The sequence below is a fragment of the Schistocerca nitens genome, chromosome 4 (genome assembly GCF_023898315.1).
Source record: "Schistocerca nitens isolate TAMUIC-IGC-003100 chromosome 4, iqSchNite1.1, whole genome shotgun sequence".
Lineage (NCBI taxonomy): Eukaryota > Metazoa > Arthropoda > Insecta > Orthoptera > Acrididae > Schistocerca > Schistocerca nitens.
Genome location: NC_064617.1, coordinates 423,946,533 through 423,968,976, shown reverse-complemented (window position 1 = coordinate 423,968,976; position 22,444 = coordinate 423,946,533).

The following is a 22,444-nucleotide window of genomic DNA, read 5'->3' as shown; positions in this document are numbered from 1 at the left end:
GATTGCACTGGGCAGTGGCCACAAGCCACGGCGAAACACACAAGAGAGTCAAAACGCCTCTCACGTGGACAATACTCGACCATCCTGCAAAATACCTCCATGGGTCTCGCAAACTAATCTCAATGACGCCCCTCTCACACACTATACTACGAATTATATACCGGATCGTACAAGGCCGTTTACTGCGATGCGCACACAATAAACAGAAGAAATTTCATTGTATCTGAACTCCAAGATGTTACGAGAAGAATTCCGTCCCCAGTACTCGTGCTCTAGTTTCAGACTCGAAGATATAAAATTCTATCGCTGTTGTGATACCTGATTGTATCGTTCCGTGCAAACTGCAAAACTGCTATGAGAACACATCAACTCGCTCGAAATAGGACTCAAATAAACAACGAAGTTTCCGTCGTGAAATCGGCACATTTCTATCCTCAACAACTGTAATCAGTGAGCTCTGGGATGACCAACTGTACGTCTATAAATTTGTTACATGTTACGAAGAAATACTTGTACAGTAAAATTCTAACAGTGCCTAGTTCTTACGACAATTTGTAATGGGAGAAGTTGCTATGTTAATTAGCATGGTGAATCACAAAAATAAAGAAATGATTGTTGTCTATAAAACTATTATAACTAAACAAAACTTATGCTACTATCCTTATGTTCGGCTGTCACCGACCATTAAACTATCTGTGGCTTCCAGTAACGTTTCTTCAAGATCGTCGTATCTACGCGTAATACCGTTGATGAGGCTAGGTCCGAGTTCAGTTGCAGATGCGTTTTGTTCCCCTTCTGCATATTCAACTAGTCACTGACGTTGGCTCACGCCCCTCGTCCCGCGTTCGGTCCTCGAATCTCAATTTCCTCAACTTGAGCTCCACTTCCGTTTCCTACGTTGTTCATATGCGCACATCTTCCATTATCATTGAAACCGGATCCATGGTTTTGCCATCCGTTGTTTTGTGGTCCATAGCCTTCATTCCTCCTTCCATTCCATCCTCTGTTGCGTAGTACATAACTATTGTGGTTCCAATTCCAGTCTCTTCGTTGTTCAACTTCATTGGTGCCGAAATTCCCCGAACGTGAATGGTTTCCGTAAGGCGTTCCATTTCGTACATTTCCATTCCTATTACTATAACTGTTATGTTGGAGACGTGACATAGGGCCTGCAACGTATGTCAGAGTTACTTCAGTGTTCTCTGATATTCCCTGCTCGGAATGAGTGCTCTAATTCGTAAAGAATGTTACGGAAAGAACTGAGCTCGACATTAAACCTGCCAGCTAAAATGGTTCAAATGGCTCTGAGCACTATGGGACTCAACTGCTGTGGTCATAAGTCCCCTAGAACTTAGAACTACTTAAACCTAACTAACCTAAGGACAGCACACAACACCCAGCCATCACGAGGCAGAGAAAATCCCTGACCCCGCCGGGAATCGAACCCGGGAAACCGGGCGTCGGAAGCGAGAACGCTACCGCACGACCACGAGATGCGGGCCCTGCCAGCTAATACTTGTTGATGTGGTGACGGAAGTTTCATGTAACAGATACATATGATTTCACCGGTGGAGCACGGTACGCCAAGATACTGGTTCTTTCGATCATTGCATCAAGGAACTTAACTGGGCTTTTGTAGCCTGAACTCTCGAAATATTTGCCAAAATCATTTCGTACTTCATGCGCTCTTGCGCCTCCTTGGACCAGTAGATATTTAGGAAGCTGTCTTTGAACTCCTGGTAACTTCTACACGTCGCTGATATTCCGCGCATTTTCTCCGCAACTGACCCTTGCAAATGTCCGCAAATAAAATCTAATTAGTATTTTAAAGGCCGATTTGGAGATAAAGAGAGGTTAAATTGTGGTATCCAAGGGAGTAAAATTTCCCTCCCCTCGAAAAATTTCGAATTTTCGGACTGGTAAGAAGTGTTGAAAATCAAATGGAGTTTCGTCGAGAGATTGAGTCCTACGGAAAATATCAGTCCTTTGGATGTCCTCGTTCGACGTTCCCTGATTTGTGCTGCCTCCACGGCTTCGAGAAAATGCAACGTTGATCTCACCATGCCCTCTGCTTGCAGCTAACTGTATGCAGTTATCCGTCCAGTCCGAATTTCTTTCTGGTTCTGTTGCGTTCGCGCTTGGCAGCATTTGTAAGTTTCCTTAGCGCCTCCTCCAATTTCTTCTCCTTTCTCTCTGGAAAGACCTGTTTAAAGTTAGGGAAAACTTTTATGTGCACTGCTAGTTGAATTTGCATAAAATTATATGTTATGATATATTTTTGATGTCGTTGAACACAGATCTGAAGTTAGATGTTCAAAATTCAAAATGGCTAATGCACCATGGGGAACGAAGAATTACGTATTGATCAATTTTGACCAAAATTTGACCAAAGAAAAGAAATGGTTTCGTGTAAGTATAGTCTGCAATTCATGGCCCATGTATGAACCCTTTCTATAACTCGAATTGGATCAGAGAGCGAATTTCTCGTTCTTCTTGGCGAGAAAAGCCGATCTGGTTTAGCTGGAAATGCTGTATTCAGCAGCATTCACAAGTTATTCGTCAGCGTTTTTGGCGAACATGCATTCTGCAATACAAATCCTTTTGTAAATGTGTGTCACGGCGCGAGAAGTTTTCTACCCGAGCTGGGTGTCTCCTGCTGAGAGCATCCCACAGCGGCCGTAACACTGCTTCGAACACTAGGCCATAGAAAGTTTCGTAACGTACGAATTAAAAAACAACTTTTCGTCTCAACATTCTAGACATATTTACCTTTCAAAAAATGCAATAAAAATCGAATTTCGTCCATTTTAAATGAGAAACTGGCCTTCAGCACATTTTTTAGTAAATAGCAGTTCTCAGTAACACACGACATTTAGTAGGTATATATTAACACGTTTTGGATAAGTGGGAACATCGGTCACAAATATTGAAATCCTTAATTCTGAAGGTCGATTTCCGTCACTGTGTGACTATCTTCAGTGCTTAGAACAATTTTCTTTCTTAAAAATCCATTAATAAAATTAATATGTTGAATCGTAACTATTAGTCTGATTTTCAGGTTCTTAACCTTGAAGTATGCTGCACATTCCCAGCACATAATCTGCACATGCCCGGCTTTCCGCTGATTTATTGACTACTCACGGACGCTGCACGGAGATGAAGGTTCGTGAGTATGGTGGACAAGGCGGCTAGTTTGACGTCAGAAATTCGTAGTGGAGCCCGTATTTCTCATGGGTCCCATATTGCTGCATTTGATGTAACCGTATTGCCGTCAGTTCTGTGCTTGTTAGCTTAAACGACCCGCTTGCCGTACCTATGGCAGAGCTACTAGTCTACTTACAAGGGAACCTCCCCATCGCACCCCCCTCAGATTTAGTTATAAGTTGGCACAGTGGATAGGCCTTGAAAAACTGAACACAGATCAGTTGAGAAAACAGGAAGAAGTTGTGTGGAACTGTGAAAAAATAAGCAAAATATACAGACTGAGTAGTTCATGGGAAGATAGGCTACATCAAGGACTCTAAGAACACAGGAGCGCCGTGGTCATATCAGTCGGCTCGCAGCCGTGCTAGCGTGCGGAGCTGCTCCGCGCGCCTTCCGACGTTCCGCTCTCGGCGGTGTTTACTTCCGCGTCGCGGTGTTTGTGTCTTGTCTATCGAGTCCAGTACTAACGTACACCATGGCGCACTCGTACCGCCGTGCAACGATCAAAGTAACGTTTCAGGCCGAACATCCAAGACCCAGAGCATTCGAAGTCGAACAGTTTATACGTGAGGATCTACGTTTGAACCCCCAGGACGTACTAGGCATACATTTTTCCATCACTGGAAGTGTTGTCTACATCAAGATGTCGACGGAGGAACTTTGCAATGACATCATTCACCGTCATGCCACCGGACTGAAATTTAAACACTCTGATGGACATATGGGTGCTGTGACAGTCGCCCATGCTGGATTCGGTCTCCGGACATTGCGGGTGTTTGAGCTCCCGTTCGAGGTGCCTCAGGATGTGGTCATTGCCGCTTTCCAACCATATGGCACCGTCTTGGGTCACGTCGCGGAGAAGTGGCAAACATTTACCACCTACCCCGTATTAAATGGCGTCCGGCAAATAAAAATTGAGCTGACGAAACATGTCCCATCGTACCTGCTGATTGACGGTGTGAGGGCCATCGTCATGTATGATGGACAGCCACGAACGTGCGCAGGATGTTGCCAGGAGGGACATGTACGTTCCGAATGCTTACACCGCCGTTTAATACAGACGCCGTTACGTGAAGAGACCCAGGCTTCGACGGTCACGTCCTTACCCATCACCTACGCCAAGGTTGCACAGGACCCCGTCGTACCAATCTCGATTGCGTCAGCAGCTTCGTCAACGCCACCCGCCGCAGCACAAAGCGCCGAGTACACAAGCACGGCGTCGCCTCCAGTGCTCGCTTCAGGACCGTCCGGTTTGCAGACCGAAACCGATGTTCGTGTAGGAACCATGGACGTCGACCTCGGTGTCGTGCCGACGTCTGCCTTTGTCCAGACGGGTTCGGCATCAGACGACGGGCGACCACATTCTGATTCAGAAGGCCACATCAGAAAACAGCGGTCGCCTCGCAAACACAGGAAACGACGACGAACGCCTTCCGATGACGCCCTTTCTCAGACGGCCCCACGAGATGTCGACCTGATGTCTGACGGTGATCTCCCACATTGCGTCCAGTCACGCGATGTGGCAGCAACAGGCGCCCCTCCTGTGACGCCTACTCTCCCAGCCAGGGACGTGTCCTCGCCGTTGTCCACGAATGATGCCGGCGGTCCCCCTGCCACTCATGTTGCGGAATCCACAACACCCGTTCCGGAAGTACGTGACCGTCACATGTCCATGTCGTCAGCTTCCTGGGCCGATGACGTTGAAGAAGAAGCGGAACAGACTGCCAGCGTGTCTGTACAGGAGTCCACCTCGGCGACACTGGGGCTGGCGCCCCGCCAGTAATTATCACCACTGCGGGACCACCGGCGGGTCTCCACCTGCCGGCTACTTCTACCGCACGTTCTGCAAATACTGAGGATGGCCGCACACAGCGATATCGTATCGCCACGATGAATCTTGCCACCATTCGTGCCCCCATAAACTGGCCATGTTCAGAGACACTATTTACTCTGTGGATGTGGATATAGCACGCTTACAAGAGGTGTTTGTGGCTGACTTCCTAGGTCCCACCGGATACAACGCCCATGTTTCCCCCGCATCCGATACCGGTAGCGGCGTCGCCATCCTGCTACGCGACGGACACCCTGCAGAGGACGTCATCTACCTCCCCACTGCGCGAGGTATGGCCCTCACACTGTTCGGCGTGCGTATTATTAATATCTACGCTCCGTCCGGCACTGGCCGCCGTCATGACCGACAAACTTTTTTTAGCCGAAAGCGTCACGCCCCTATTCACCGGTCCGCAGGACGATTTGGTACTCGGTGGGGATTTTAACTCGACACAAGAGCCCGCGGACCAACTCCCGCGACATTCCCCTTGTGCATCTCTCTCAGTGGTCATCGACCGTCTCCGACTTGTTGACACTTGGAAGAAGCACCACGGAATTCAACCGGGCTATACATTCTACACCTCTCACTCGTCAAGCCGCATAGATCGCATCTACGTTACCCGCTCCCTTGCTGATGGCACACGTCATGCGGAAGTCTGGCCCTTGGCCTTTTCAGACCATGATGCGTACCTCTGTGACATCACTCTCGCCCGACAGCAAGTGTGGCATAGTCGTGGTCTGTGGAAACTCAATGTCGCTCACCTGACCTCCTCAGACTGTCGCCGTATGGTCGAAGAAGCGTGGGCACGCTGCCACCATCGCCGAGAAGCCTATGACTCCACCTTATCATGGTGGCTCTCCTGTGCAAAGCCGACCCTCAGGAAGACTCTGATGAGTTATGGGAAGGAATTAAAGGCGTGGCAAACTAATACCCTGCACTTCTACTACACCATTCTACGAGACTGTACGACGATGCCTTTCTCGCCAGCCCGGCAGTCGATGGTCCATCGCACGAAGGCGCAGATCTCCTTGATCATGCGGCGTAACTTGGAAGGCACTGTAGTCCGTTCTCGAGCTTCTAATCGAATCCCTCAAGAACGTCCGTCGATGTACCACCTCCTTCAGGAAAGACAACGACGACGACGAGCTCTGATCCAAGTCCTCACTGATGTGGAAGGGCGCCGGCACGACACCCAACAAAGCATCGGTCGTGCTCTCCATGCTCATTTTGCCGGGCTATACGCAGCCGTACCGCATTCTGCAGCACTGATCACAGAAGTCGCTCAGCTTACTACGAACACTCTTCCAGAGGATGCAGTGCCTGACCTCCAAGACGACGTAACCACCGATGAAGTGCTAGACGCTATCAAGGAAGGTTCCGATAACAGATCTCCTGGACCTGACGGTATCCCCATCGAATTTTATAAAAGTTTTCGCTATTTGTTGGCTTCCACGTGGACGGCAATCGCACAAGAGCTGATGTCACCGATGACAGTGGTCCCGAGCGCCTTTCTAGAAGGAATTATTATCCCCGTACATAAACCGCGCGGGTTATCGAGGGTCCAGGACTATCGACCAATTACTTTGCTCAACAGCGACATGAAAATATTCACACGGCTACTGGCATCGCGACTCAAGAAGGTCGCCTGTTACGTCACATCCTGCGACCAGACTTCCCTAGGAGGCGACAACAACATCCGTACGGCCCTTTGCCGTTACAGAGACATGATAGCATTAGCGCATCATCAGCGTCTCCCTGGCGCCTTGGCTTCACTGGACTTTAGCCAGGCTTTCGACCGTGTTGACCACTTCTATTTACAGACAGTTCTTCAGCATATGGGTTTTCCTGGCGGTATTGTAACGGTGATTATGCGCCTGTTGAGTAGTGCAACCTCTCAAATCATGTACAATGGTCGTCTTACACCGTCCCTGGTCATCGCACGATCTGTACGTCAAGGATGCCCTCTTTCCACGATTTTGTATGCTTTCGCCTTGGAACCCCTGCTCCAGGGCATGCGCCAACGTTTGGAAGGCATGGCTGTGCAAGGCCACCGTTTTTGTTGTACAGCCTACGCAGACGACATAGTACCATATCTGCGCAGTGAAGATGAAGTACGAGCAGCACTGACATGGGTGGCAACTTACGGCGAAGCGTCGAGGAGCTGCCTCAACGTGTCAAAATCCAAGGTCCTGCTCATTGGTGAGGGCTTGCCGGAGAGATGCGCTGCCCCCCTTAGTGTCGCCGCCACCATACGGTGTCTTGGACTTGATTTCACAGCAGATCTGCGCCGCTCAGCGACTATCAATGGTAGACGCTTGCTACAGACAATCAGAGCAAATCTCGCAGATCACCGGCTACGAGCTCTCGACGTTATCCAACGCGCGCAATACGTGAACATGTATCATGCTTCCCGTATACCACACGTGGCTCAAGTACTACCAGTCCCAAATCTCCTGGCGCGACGACTGTTGATGGCTTTCGGCTCCTTCGTCAGCTCGGGGATGTTATTCAAGGTGCAGTATGAATCCCTTGCACTGCCACGAGATCGTGGCGGGGTGGGACTCATCCACGTGCCGACTCGTGTCAAGGCACTATACGTCAGCTCCCAACTAAAACTTTGGCATCGTTGCCCGCAGAGCCTTACTAGCCTCCTGCTTCACAACTTTGCACCGGCCTCCTTGTCCGCCCCAGTACTGGTATCGACCATTCCAACCCCCTTTTATTACATCCAACGATTTTTCCTGGAGTTCAGTTATATCTACCGGTCCTTACCACTTCCACGTTTGTACCTCACGAAAACAGTCTCCGAACTGTTACAACAGTGCCGCCCGTCCAACCCCATCGAACGTAAGTATCCACAGTACGTGTGGCGACACATATGGAAGGCGATCCATGCGCGTTTTCTCGAATCAGACATTCAATCAGCGTGGTACATCACCGTGAATGGCAAACAAGTTAACCGAGATCGTCTGCACCGCATTCATCTCGCCGATTCATCCCTCTGCACCCACTGTGGAGTGGATGACACGGATGTCCACCGGTTCCACTGTGGCACAGCGCTAGACGTCTGGACACTTGCGCGGCGAATTTTGGCGTTTCTTACTCGCCAGACACCGGCTCAGATCGACGTCCACATGCTATTTTACCCCGATAAGACTTTCTACCCCTCCGCCAAAACTAACTCTGTGAAATGGATCTGTGGCCACACGATCCGCTATCTTTTTACTTCTGGCGACAAATCTACGCTAGGATATTGGACTTACCTCAACGAACGACACTGCGTCCTGATACGCAACCCACGCTATAAACAATATTTTTCCAATTTCTTACGGAGCACTTTCGATGACCCACCTAGTAGCTGGAACGTCCAAGCCCTGAGAAGCTGAAAACTGTATAAAACGAACCGACCTGAATAGATCTGCTACCCAGAACCCACGCCTGCGGCAGGAGAAAACACGTTTGGACGAGCTGGCATGCTGTAGGCGGATACACTTCAAGAGCTCCTGTAAGAACTGGACTTTAGCTACAAGTCGCACGATGACTTAAAAAGCTTTTCCTTATTTATTCCTCATAGTTTGTTCTTAAAGGAAAAAGAAATTTGAGTTTGGCTTTGAGAAACTTTTTTACTGGAAGGAGAAACCAGTATAATTGGCGCCTTTGTTTTCTTTTGAAAAAAAAAAAAAAAAAAAAAAACTTTTCCTTATTTATTCCTCACAATTAAAAAAAAATGGTCTCGTGGTAACGTGAGCAGCTGCGGAACGAGAGGTCCTTGGTTCAAATCCTCCATCGAGTGAAAAGTTTAATTTTTTTATTTTCAGTTTATGTGACAAACTATTGTGTTTTCATCACTTTTTTGGGAGTGATTATCACATCCACAAGAAAACCTAAATCGGGCAAGGTAGAAGAATCTTTTTACCCATTCGCCAAGTGTACAAGTTAGGTGGGTCGACAACATATTCCTGTCATGTGACGCACATGCCGTTACCAGTGCCGTATAGAATATATCTGATGTGTTTTCTTGTGGAGGAATCGGTTGACCTATGACCTTGCGATCAAATGTTTTCGGTTTCCATTGGAGAGGCACGTCCTTTCGTCTACTAATCGCACGGTTTTGCGATGCGGCCGCAAGACACAGACACTAAACTTATTACAGTGAACAGAGACGTCAATGAACGAACGGACAGATAATAACGATGTAAAAATAAAGAAAGTAAAATTCTCACTTGAACCAAGGACCTTTCGTTCTCCAGCTGCTCACGCTACCACGAGACCACGGCGCTCCTGAGCTCACATTGTCCATGATGTTGCCTATGTGGCCCATGGACTACTCAGTTTGTATATTTTGCTTATTTTTTTCACAGTTCCACGCAACTTCTTCCTGTTTTCTCAATTGATCTGTGTTCAGTTTATCAAAGCCTATCCACTGTGCCAACTTATAACTAAATCTGAGGGGGGTGCTATGGGGAGGTTCCCTTGTTAGTAGCGCCGAAAAGTAGTGATGCCGCTGCAATTTCAATAAAATATTGCAATCGATTAGGGAATGTGTCTTTTTGTTTTAAGCACTTGTAACAGACCTCTACATCGTATGTTTGATGTGATTTCGTTGTTGACCTTACACTTATGATTTGCACTGCGGGGGCTTGTATTTCAAGGTCCTGAAGTAATTGTTCATTACATACTTGTGTCTGATGAAGCAGGAAATTGACGGAAGTAATAAATTCACAGTATGAATGTAAACATGAGAGAGACCGTGCACTCTCACTAGGCGGATCACCAAAGAAAGAGGACACACAAAAATTCCAATTGAACGAAATATGTTTTTACATTACAATTAATTTTTGGATGGTTTTATTTCAATATTTGTATGAATAAATCAGTTACGGGCCTTTCACATGATGATTTCGGTCTTTCTTCCGTTAAGCCCTCTTTCAAGCATGTTATCTGTGTTAATGATTGGTTAACGGACTTGTTGCGACGGAGGATTTTTTAAACCAAAACACATTGTTTTTGAACGCACAGATGATGCCATGGCGAACAGCTAACGAGTTGCCACGTTCGATCCATGCTGCTAACATGAGATGAAAAAAAAGGGACAAGAGAACGAATTGCTGTTGTTCTATAATGAAGTTGGCGCCAGCTAATTAGCGACTGCTGTAAGGGCCAGAAGCTTTTAAAACTTTTGAATTTGATCACAAAGGACGCACTCCGCTTGCATTGCGGAAGCAGGGGCGGAATTTGAGTGGAAGTGGGATCAACTTCAGGGTTTGCTGAGTTATCCTTCTTAGATTACTGGACTGTACTGTTGTGATGATAAATTTTCGGTAACGTACTCTGAAATAAAGCTTACTGCGATTTTATTAATGACATGTGTGACGCGTTGAGAACTAGATTATTTTATGAAGGTGGTGAAATAAAATTGGACATGCTTCTGAACATTTTGTCTTCTCCATCTCCCTACCATTTCTCTTCAGCATTATACCCTTTGGAATAGTATACTAATGGCTTATAAATCTGAGGTAACTATGGCATTCCCCGCTCGACGTGAAACTTCTTTTAGCTGAGATGGAAACCTTTTACATATGATAGAATATATATTGCACTGATTTTATGCGAGAAGTAAAACCTGTATTCAGGACCGAGGTTCGGAACTGGACACCCGCAATCACTGAGCAAACGCTTTCCAGTTGAGTCTCCTGAAGTAACTATATAGTTTAACTTCCTCCTGCCTCCTCCTCAACAAACGCGTTTTTTCATTTATTTTGTCACTGCGAAATCTTATACAATTCGGCATGAAAAATTCAACAAGAACAGCTGATGTCTGACAGAAAATTTAGAAAAAATATCGAAATCTTGTATTGACGGGCGCCTTTAGTTCCCCTTTTCCACAGTTGACCGATTTCGGCCATCACCAGTCATCTTCTGTACTAGTGAAAGAAAAGGAAAAAAAAAAAAAAAAAAAAAAAAAAACATTATAAGTTATAACAGAATCTTGTGTAACTGCTGAAAACCAATATATAGACCTGCTGAGTCTTAAGTCGCTGAACTATGGGCTTAAATAAAGTGCGAGCCATTGCTCTCTGCAATATGTATGACCTGTGCATACCAATATTTCAGTCTTCTTTCCATCAGGGCTCAAGATGACAAGCGATAGTGAAATCAATTAATTGTAAAAATGTGAAAGTCTTAAATGATTATGCCAGTAATGGACTTTTCTTTTAACGACACGCGTTTCCTTTGTTCCCAGACTTCTGCAGTTGCCTTGGAGAAGTGTAGTGAAACCCTGCTCTGTATATTGTACCGTTGTCTACTCTTCTGGAAATCACTCTACGCCTCATGTCTGTCAATGTAAGTCAACATTGTTATCACCCTCGATATAGAAGAACCAGGTACGTATAGATAGAATATAGGATCACCACTGAAATGTTCTCGGACTGAAACATCGATAACTGAAATTAAGTACATACATTAATCAAGAATTAAGTTTCACTCTGCAGCGGAGGGTTCGCTGATATGAAACTTTCTGACAGATTGAAACTACGTGCCGGACTGGTACTCGATTCTGGAACCTTTGTCCTTCACGGGCAAGTGCTCTACCGACTGAGCTACCCAAGCACGACTCACATCCTGTACTCTGAGCACTACATCTGCCAGTCCCTCATCTCCTACCTTCCAAACTTCAGAGACAAATGTCCCGGCCCCGAACCCCTGTTTGGCATTTAGTTTTAATCTGTCAGGAAGTTTCCGGTACATGAATGTTTATTATCATATCAGCTATACAAACAATTCATCGAATGGCTCAGTACGATATAGCGTCTCCCATGTAAGCAGGAGATCCCGGGTTCGAGTCCCAGTCGGGGTACACATTTTCAACTGTCCCCGTTAATATTTTTCAACGCCTGTAAGCAGCTAAAGGTCTGGATTTCATTGTAATTAATAAAGAGTTCTTGAATGTAACAGGGGAGAAAATTAATTTATAATTTATGCCACAACTTGACAGAATAAAGGATGCAGTTTACAGGACACATCTTGATACATCAAGAAAAGGTCATCTTGACAGTGGAGGGAACTGTGGGAGATAAAAGCTATAGGGTGGAGAAAAAGGCTTGACTGCAGTAAGCAGTTCAAATGGATGCAGGCTGCAGTAGTTACGCAGAGATAAAGAGGCATGCACAGATTAGACTAGCGTGGAAATTGTTTCAAACTACTCTTCGTCTTGAATGCTATAACAACTACGACAACAACAACAACAGTAACATGGAATGGCCAAAACTAGATGCAAATCCGTACGCAAATGGTGTTTTTATTAAACTTCCGCTGCTTGATTCAGTGTAGAGGGAAAAGTATTTACCGTACGGGTATCCAGTTTTCTAGGAATGATGTTCAGATTGTGCACTGCAGGATTTGCGTTTTAATAGGCGCCAACACTGGTACGCTGATGTCGGGTTGAAACACAAGCATTGGCGTACATTATGGTTGCAGACAGTAAAAATGAGTCAACATGAGGTTGGACAAGGTGAGCAGGGCTTTACTCGTAAAGCTGTTTTATCAGAACAACAGCTAGCGCTGCTGTTCTTCGCGAATTTCGACGCATTAAAGTAATACGGAGAGGTCCTTATTCCGCACCAGGTTGAAGAACATGATTATGAAGTTAGAATTACTGCCGATTTAAGAATTGCTCTTGGGAGAGGCCGACAGCTAACCGCACCACAAATTGTTGAAGAAGTTGCTGTTGCCGTGGCTGTGAATGCTGGACATAATGTGCGGACTACAAGCAGTGCATGAGCTGTGTCGTGACAGCTGAACAGCCCATGGTCCTCCATTCCGAAAGTCTGCAAACAGTTGTGAATTAGTGCACTTTTAGACTTCTTCGAAAGTCACACCGAGCAATCTGTGTAACCCGTAACGTAAAAATGGTACGCAGTTCATAAATACTACCCTCTCCTGCTGAAACTGAGATATGTTCCTTTCAGAAGTTTATTCTATATTTTCACGTGGGGCCCCTCTCAATTAGCGAAAATTTAATTATAACCACCCTATGATAGGTAGAGGGTCAACGGCCTTGCCGCATTGGTGGCACCGGTTCCCGTCAGATCACTGAAGTTAAGCGCTGTCAGGATGGGTGACCATCCGGTCTGTCGAGCGCTGTTGGCAAACGGAGTGCACTCAGCCCTTGTTAGGCAAACTGAGGAGCTGCTTGATTGAGAAGTAGCAGCTCCGGTCTCGTAAAATAACGGACGGCCGAGAGAGCGGTGTGCTGACCACATGCCCCTCCGTACCCGCATCTAGTAACGCCTGTGGACTGTGGAAGACACGGCGGCCGGTCGGTACCTTTGGGCCTTCCAACTCCTGTTCGGACGGAGTTTAGTTTCAGTTGTATGATAGGTAAAACGTCTATCAGAGTGCATTAGTTTTTTCACCTCATCACCGTGTTTTCAGGTCTAATAACATGTGTAACGTGGATACAATGCATCAAACGGTCAATGGGTATTGAGAAGAAAAACGGAGAATGCCACACGCTTGCATGAACAACGTTACAAGTATTTTGACAGCTGTTTCATAAGTTTCTGCAAATGTGGCAATGACCCAATATTTTTCTGAATGAGCCCACGGTGTGGCGAGTCTTTCACTGAATGGCTGTAGCTTATTCTTAGTGATAGGGTGTACAGTTCACCGATGGACCATACGAATTTGGAAGCACCTGGATATTGTCACCGATCCAAGAAGATACCCCACAAAAGGGGCCTGAGTTCAACAGCCTGGTAATGGCTAAGTGTATTAATTAACAAACCCCGCAATGTTTGATATATCTGACTACGTAATCGCAGGGGAGAGGTAAATTGCGACCATCGGGATTGCTAAAAATTGCAGTCTGACAGCACCTTTAGCTCTTTCTAAAAATAACGTAAATACTTTCTGGCACAAAACGAATGCACCTGATCAATACTGACTTCAAATCAATAAACACAGCGATCAACACACTTCAGTCGTGTCCAGATATTAATCACAGGCCGCTAAACGCTGTAAATCAGTGGAGTTATATCTTACTTCTTTTTATACATATATGGCGCCAATGTTTCCCTAGCTGTCACTCGTTAATGTTAAAATTCATTTCGAATTAGTATCCCAAAATTCTGGTCTGGCGCGTAGGAATATTAAAACTCAAAACTTCATACGGGATAAGACGATACAAGACTCTATTAATTCAGTGATATTTTCAAATAATGACAAGCAGCAGAAATGAGAACAGCGAGAAACTTAATATCATAATTGGTGATTGCGAAGCAGATTACTTTAAGGAATTCTGATACCTAGGGAGCAAAATAATCCATCATGGACGGGGCAAGGAGGACGTATAAATCACACTAGGACTGGCAAAAAAGGCATTCCTGGCCATGAGAAGTCTACTAGTATCAGACATAGGTCTTAATGTCCGCCCCCGGTAGCTCAGATGGTACAGTCGGCTCTAAGCCGTGGCAGCGTGCGGACGGCCCCGCGCGCCGGCCAGTGCTCCTCTGCAGGCGTTGTTTACTTCCGCGTCGTAGCTTTAAAGCTTGTGTCCGTCCACCGTGAACAATATGTCGAGCGCTTACCGCCGTGCGACCCTTAAAGTTTCCTTCCCAGCTGAACGTGCGCATGAAGTTGAAACGTTCCTAGTGAAGAAGTTCGTTTAGATCCTAACCACGTTCTCGGAATCCATTTTTCGATCACGAGTAGTGTCGTTTACATTAAAATGACAAACACCGAGGTATGTGAAGATGTTCTTCGCCGACATGCCAATGGACTTAAGTTCAAATACTCTGATGGTCACGTCGGAGCTGTAACACTTGAACTCGCAGAGTACGGTCAACGCACGATTATGGTGTTTGAACTACCTTTTGAAGTGCCGAAGGACGAAGTTGCCTCTGTGTTACAACCGTACGGTAACGTCATCGGTTACGTAGAGGAAAAATGGCAAACCTTCACGACCTACCATGTCCTTAATGGTGTGCGTCAGGTCAAAATTGAACTGAAAAAACATATACCATCGATACCTGACAATTGGCGGGGTGCGAGCCATTGTCATGTACGACGGCCAACCCCGAACATGTGCGGGTTGTGGACAAGAAGGCCACGTCAGATCCGCCTGCATGCGACGCCGCCTCATCCAGACGCCGGTCGGCGAGGAAGCGTCCCCAGCGGTGATCACTCAGATCCCTGTCACACATGCCAAGGTTGCCCAGGAAGGTAGCTCCTCTACACAGCGTCTTCCTGCTCCGTTGACGTCGTCTGATCAGGTAGATGCAACCGCTATTGAGATTACTTCTGAGGTGCCACAGATGCCAGATCCTGACCTGCCGAATCTTCGCAGCATTGTGACTGAAAATGCTACTGAGATGGACGTTGATCCGGGAGTGGTGCCTACTTCTGCTTTCCTTCAGACTGGTCCGGAGTCAGCCGAAAGCCACCCGCAATCGGACTCTGAACGACATGAAACAAGGATCGACACGAAAGAGAAAGAAACATGGCCTTACAACCCCTAATGAATTCATTCTACGGATGGATACCAGGGATGCAGACCCGAAGATGGACGACAAACCGCTCTCTGATGACCAAAAGTCTGATGCGAACGACCCGCCACAGGCGACCACTGACAACGAACACCCCTCCTTACTGGCGCCGTCGCCCCTACAGGTCGACGTTGAAGAGAGACTATCCGCTGAGCCGAAAACTACGTTTCCTCTCCACGTGGATGATGTGCACAGCCGATGCCCTACCGCAGTATCAGTCTCCTGGGCAGACGACGTGGAGATCGAAGGGACTGGGGTGGACGGTGCTGATGATGGGGCACCCCCATCGGTTGCGCCCGCACCCGCGCCCGCAAACTCTTCACAATAGCAGCCTCTTCAGCGGACCGGCAAGATCGACGACCTCTCGCTCCTGAAGAAGGAGCCCCATCCGTGCCTGTGGGACTCCAACACCAGCATTATCGTGTCGTAACGATTAACCTCGCGACCATTCGTGCGCCCCACAAACTAGCGCTGCTCCGCGATGTGATTTATGATGCGGACATAGATATTGCGCTTTTTCAGGAAGTGCATGTCGCCGATTTTTAACCACCACATGGCTTCACGGCGGATATTTCTCCCGCTTCGGACACCGGTAGTGGTGTTGCCATCATCTTACGAGAAGGTCTTCCTGCCGACGATGTCCTATACCTCCCCAACGGCAGAGGAATGGCCCTTACTCTCTTTGGTGTGCGCATCGTCAACATTTATGCACCGTCGGGCTCCAGCTACCGTCGTGAACGCAATGCCTTCTTCGCGAATGAAGTTACACCCCTTTTTATGATACCACACGATGACTGGGTCATGGGTGGAGACTTCAACTGCACCCAGCGACCTCAGGATCAATTGCCGCGTCACTCGCCATGCGCAGCTCTGGAAACAGTCGTCACGCGGCTACAATTTGTCGGCACGTGGAGACATGTTCACGATGACCTTTTGGGCTTTACGTACTACACTGCGCACTCCTCTAGCCGACTGGATCGCATCTACATCTCGCGATCCCTAATTCAAAACACTCGACAGGCTGAAATCTGGCCTGTTGCTTTCTCAGATCATGAGGCTTACTTCTGTGATGTTGTTCTCACAAGAAAGGCAGTATGACACGGACGTGGTTTATGGAAACTGAATACGGCACTTCTTAATTCACCTGACTGTCGACTTTTAATAGAAGACACTTGCATCGCATGTAATAGACGCCGTCCCACGTATCCATCTACCATATCCTGGTGGATCCAGTGTGCAAAACCTGCTCTTCGAAAAACTTTAATCCGGTATGGCAAAGATGTTGTCGCCTGGAGGAAGAGCACTATGGACTTTTACTACAGGATCCTACGAGAATGTTCCAGGATGCAAGCCTCCCCTGAGCGCCATACAAGGATGAACCATGCTAAGGCCCAAATCTCCAATCTCGACGCCGAAAATTGATTCACGTCCTAATATACCAAGAAGGGCGTCGCTACGTAACCCAATCTGCAATAGGGAATGTGCTTCACGCCCACTACCAGCAGCTGTACGCCGTAATTCCACATTTCCCAGAGTTGATCGAGGAAGTCTCACAGCTTAACTTCGGTGGTATCCCAGGAGATGCGGCATTGACTTGATGTCAGAGGTGACTGCTGATGAAGTCCGCGATGCGATCCGGCCAGGAACCATCAATCGCTCCCCAGGACCCGACGGTCTTCCCCTCGAATTTTATCGCACCTTCCGTGATTTGTTAGAGTCCACCTTCACCTCCATATGTCGGGAACTGATGTCTCCGGAAGTACCTGTGCCGGACGCTTTCATGGAAGGAATTATTATTCCTGTACATAAACCGCATGGTGGCAACAATATCAGTGATTATCGGCCCATCACCCTCCTTAACAGTGATATGAAAATCTTCACTCGCCTTTTGGCGGCACGACTTAAAAACGTTGCCCGATATGTTGTGTCGCCAGAACAAGCATCTTTGGGAGGGGATAATAATATCCGCACGGCTTTATGCCGCTACAGGGATATGATCGCCGTTACCCAGGCACAACGCCTCTCTGGGGCACTTGCGGCTTTGTACTTTAGTCAAGCTTTTGATAGGGTTGACCATTCGTTCCTTACGGCCGTTCTCCACCATATGGGTTTCCCAGTCGCCGTTATCACGGTAGTGATGCGCCTTCTGCGGCGTGCCTCATCCAGGATTATGTACAATGGCAGACTCACTCCTCCGATAAAAATATGTCGATCCGTACGTCAAGGTTGCCCTATATCAGCGATTTTGTACGCCTTTTCCTTGGAATCCTTGCTATGTGGACTAAGACAACGTTTGGTAGGATTGTCCATAGATCGCTACCGATTCTGTTGCACGGCCTATGCTGACGATGTAGTCATCTGTTTACGTAATGCCGACGAGGTTCGAGCTGTTTTGACGTGGGTAGCGACTTATGGTGAGGCGTCGGGTAGCTCTATAAACGTACGTAAGCCACAAGTTATGTTCATTGGCACATGACTTCCCGTGGAGTGCGTTACACCTCTCACCACCGTTGATACCATTCGTTGTTTGGGAATCGATTTTTCATCTGATCTCCGGCGTTCAGCCACCATCAACTGCCGACGCCTCCTTTTAAAGATCAGAGCAGGTCTTATGGACCATCGCCTTCGATCCCTAGATATTCTCCAACGAGCTCGATATGTCAATATATAAATCGCATTGCGAGTTCCCCACGTAGCACAAGTTCTACCTTTCCAGCTTACTGTGGAACGTCGCATGTTGGCAGCGATGGCATATTTAGTCAGCTCTGGGCTGTTGTTCAAAGTTAACTATGCAACCCTTACTCCTCCCCGTGAACGGGGTGGGATAGGTCTGTTTCACGTGCCGGATAGAGCTCGCGCCCTATTTGTCAGCTCCCAGATGACGGTATGGATACGTTGCTCAACGAGCCTCAGTGGTCTCCTCCTGTCGGCATATACGCCGGTCTCTCTGACAACTCCAGTGATGATCTCGGATGTTCCGGCCCAGTTCCATTATATACGATACTTCTTTCTTGAACTCAGTTATCTACGCCTCACCTTACCAAGACAGCTTTTACTCCAGACAAAGGCAGTATACAAGTCCTCCAATTAGGTCGTCCACCTAACCCGATTGAACAAAAGTTCACCCAGGTTGACTGGCGTCATGTATGGGGCGGGGTGTTCGCCTGTTACCTTGACACGAATGTTCGATCTGTCTGGTACCTAACTGTCAATGGTAAGCAAATCAACCAATTTCGCCTTCATCGTATCCACCTCGCCCAATCACCTCTATGTTCCACGTGTGGAGAGCCAGACAATGACGAACATCGGTTTGTTTGCGGACCGGCGGCGGGGGTTTGGAACTTGATTCGTCGTATTGTGGCTTTTCTAACGCGGGACATTCCGGGTCGGATTACTCCTCTTTCATTATTCGGAACGTGACTATTTTTCCTCGGACAAAGACCAATGCTGTGAACTGGGTTCGCAGACATGCCATTCACTATCTACTCGATTTTTGGACATACCTCAATGAGCGTCATTATGTCGTTGTCCGTCACCCAAAATACAGACAATTTTTCTCGAACTTCCTTGGGAGTGCTTTCCACGGCCCGCCTCGCAGCTGGAATGTGTTAAGCCAAGAGAGAAGAAGGCTTCCTGTTTGGACCAATGAACATTTCTGGACAATTGAACGGAACACGTCAATTTCGAGAAGACGTGACTCAACATATTACCAGCGGGGCGCAGAAGGCCTCTGATCAATTACACACACACACACACACACACACACACACACACACACACACAAAATAAATAAATAAAATTCAGAAAAAGGAAGATTTTGTTTTGTTTGTAAGGATAGCCCTAACCTTGATTTCCCATATTTCCCCTGGTATATAGGCAGCTCTCTGGAGTAGGTTTAGTCAGGAGACAACGCCTGAAGTGGATCAGATTTTTTCGTTATAGGATGAAAAGTGGCGGTGACACTTCGGATTTTTTTTGTATTTCCATTTTCCTAAGGGGCTTTCTAAAAAGAAAAAAAAAGATAAAAGAAAAAAAGAAACAAAAAAAAAGAAAAAATGTGGTCAGCGCGACAGGATGGCAATCCTAAGGGCCCGGGTTCGATCCCCGACTGGATCAGACATTTTCTCCGCTATGGACTGGGTGTTGTATTGCCCTAATCATCATCATTTCATCCCCATCCCCATCCCCCCGACGGGAGGCCCTAGTCCCACGACATTATTATTATAGGTCTTCATATGAGGAAAAAATTTCTGAGTATGTTCGTTTGCAGCAGAGCATTGTATGACATTGAGACATGGACTGTGGGGAAATCGCAACGGAAGAGACGTGGTGCTACAGACCAATGTTGAATATTAGGTGGACTGATAAGGTAAGGAATGAGGAAGTCCTCTGCAGATTTGGCGAAGAAAGGAATATATGTAAAACATTGTCAAGAAGAAGGGACGTCTGTTAAGACATCAGGGAATAACTTCCATGGTACTTTAGTGAGTTGTACTGGGTAAAAACTATAGAGGAAGACAGAGATTGGGATACATTCAGCAAATAATTGAGGATGTAGGTTGCTCTTGAGATACTTTGAGATGAAACGATTGGCACGAGAGAGGAATTCGTGGAGGTCCCGCATCAAACCGGTCAAAAGACTGACGACACACACACACACACACACACACACACACACACACACACACACACACACTCATGCGCACATAAAAAATCAAATATTGTTTTTACAGGGATCGCATTCGAGGGCTCCTTGACGGGCGTCTCATTGTCGCGTCTCCGCCGCTGAGGTCGCTGCTAACGGCTTGCTGAAGTCCACCGGTCACAGTTAGGGCAGTGCAGATCGAGCAGTTACAACATTCTGGAACAGTTTCAACAAGCCATTTAATGCACAGGAAGTACCCCACGCCTGTAGTTCGTCGGCCTCTCAGCAGTTGTATTATTCGCGTACTCAGATATTAAAACAAATCATGATTGTCGCTAAAGGCGACCCTTCAGAACGGAAACCAGAAGCGTCGTCGAGGATCTGCTTGACCAGGTCTGCACAGGCCAAGAGGGAATCGTCGCACCGTCCGCTAAGTAAACCGTAATCTCTTCACATCTGCACGTGCCACCTGTGAACAAGTAGTGGACTCACAACAACAGCCCGTTTCATCCTACACCATCGTTCAAGCACTGAGCAGACACCGTGAGAGTGGATTGGTGTTATCACAGTCGTTCGAATTTTGAGTGGTAGAATATCTGGGAAGCGTGGAAAGCTGACGAGTTGCATCATAACTCAGTTCTGTCCTACCTCAGACGACCATCGCCTGCGAATATGCCAGTGCCGTGGGAATATTGTTAAGAGATTAAGGGAATTCTGATTCTACAGCGGTACATGAAAGGTACCTTGGGTTCTCATGTATTACCTGTACTAACATTCAACAGTACAACTTCCGTCCCCAAGCAGCTTGGGGAAAGGGGGCTGCGGCAGGGTTTGCTGCACCCAGTGTGAAGCTGCTCCCTTTCTTACATGTCTTGGGTCAAGGCATACTGGGACTTGGTGTCTTTCACCAGCCTACGCATAAGGTCTCTTCTAGCGGACAAATGTCATCATTCTGTGAAGATGTCCTCAGCACTCTCATATACAGAGAACATACGATTGCTGCGATAAAAGCCATAGAAATTGGAACGCATAGAAAAGTTTTATGAAGGTAATAGCTATCCACCATGAAAAACAAAAAGAGGTAAGGTTCAAGTAAATGATCTACGAACACGTAGGTTGTCGAATGTTCTCTAAACATAAAGTCAAGGTTATTATCCCTCCGGCATCTCGGATAGTCATACGTTTTAGTTTTGTGAAGCATGACTAGGCTGTGGAAGACATATATAAGATTTTCTGACAGTTTAGAGTTTCATATATATACTATCACTGTTGAATCATCGACGCTGCAACCACCTCCTGCAGCCCGATAAGCCTGCCTTGGCCGAGAGCTGTATTCAGGCAGGCCACGCTATGGTTTCAGTAATACACATATATTAACGTATGTATTCTACTGGGAAGCTGTTTCCGGGAGAGCTACAGAAATGAGTTTGACGAATGGTTTAAATTATTGATTAAATGTAGACTCCGGCTCTGGAAACAGTCTGCTCTCTTAGACAACGGTATTGATTACCTACAGACCAGAGTTTGTGACCTTGTATCCTTTACCGAGGGGGTGACGCTAGCCTGTATCTTTACCTCTCGTATGGTCTTCACTCCAAACACAGGTTTGATGCAGCTCTCCATGCTGCTCTATCCTGTACAAGCCTCCATCTCCGAGTAACTACTGCAACCTACATCCCTGTGAATCTGCTTACTGTATTCATCCCTGGTTCTCTGTCTACAATTTTTACCCCACCACGCTTCCCTACAGTACTAAATCGGTGATCCCTTGATGTCTCAGAATGTGTCCTACCAACCGATCCCTTCTTTTAGTTAGTTTCTCTTCTCCCCAATTCCATTCAGCACCTCCTCATCAGTTACATGATCGACCCATCTAATCTTCAGCATTCTTCTTCAGCAGCACCACATTTTAAAAGCTTCTATTCTCTTCTTGTCTAAACTGTTTACTGTCAATGTTTCACTTCCATACATGGCTACATTTCATACAAATACTTCCAGAAAGGACATCCTGACACTTAACCTGTACTCGATGCTAACAAATTACTCTTCTTCAGAAATGCTTTTCTTGCCATTGCCAGTCTACATTTTATATCCTTCCTACTTCGACCATCGTCTGTTATTTTACTTCCCAAATAGCAAAACTCATTTACTACTTTAAGAGTCTTATTTCCTAACCAAATGCCTGAGCATCACCTGATTAAATTCGACTACATTCCA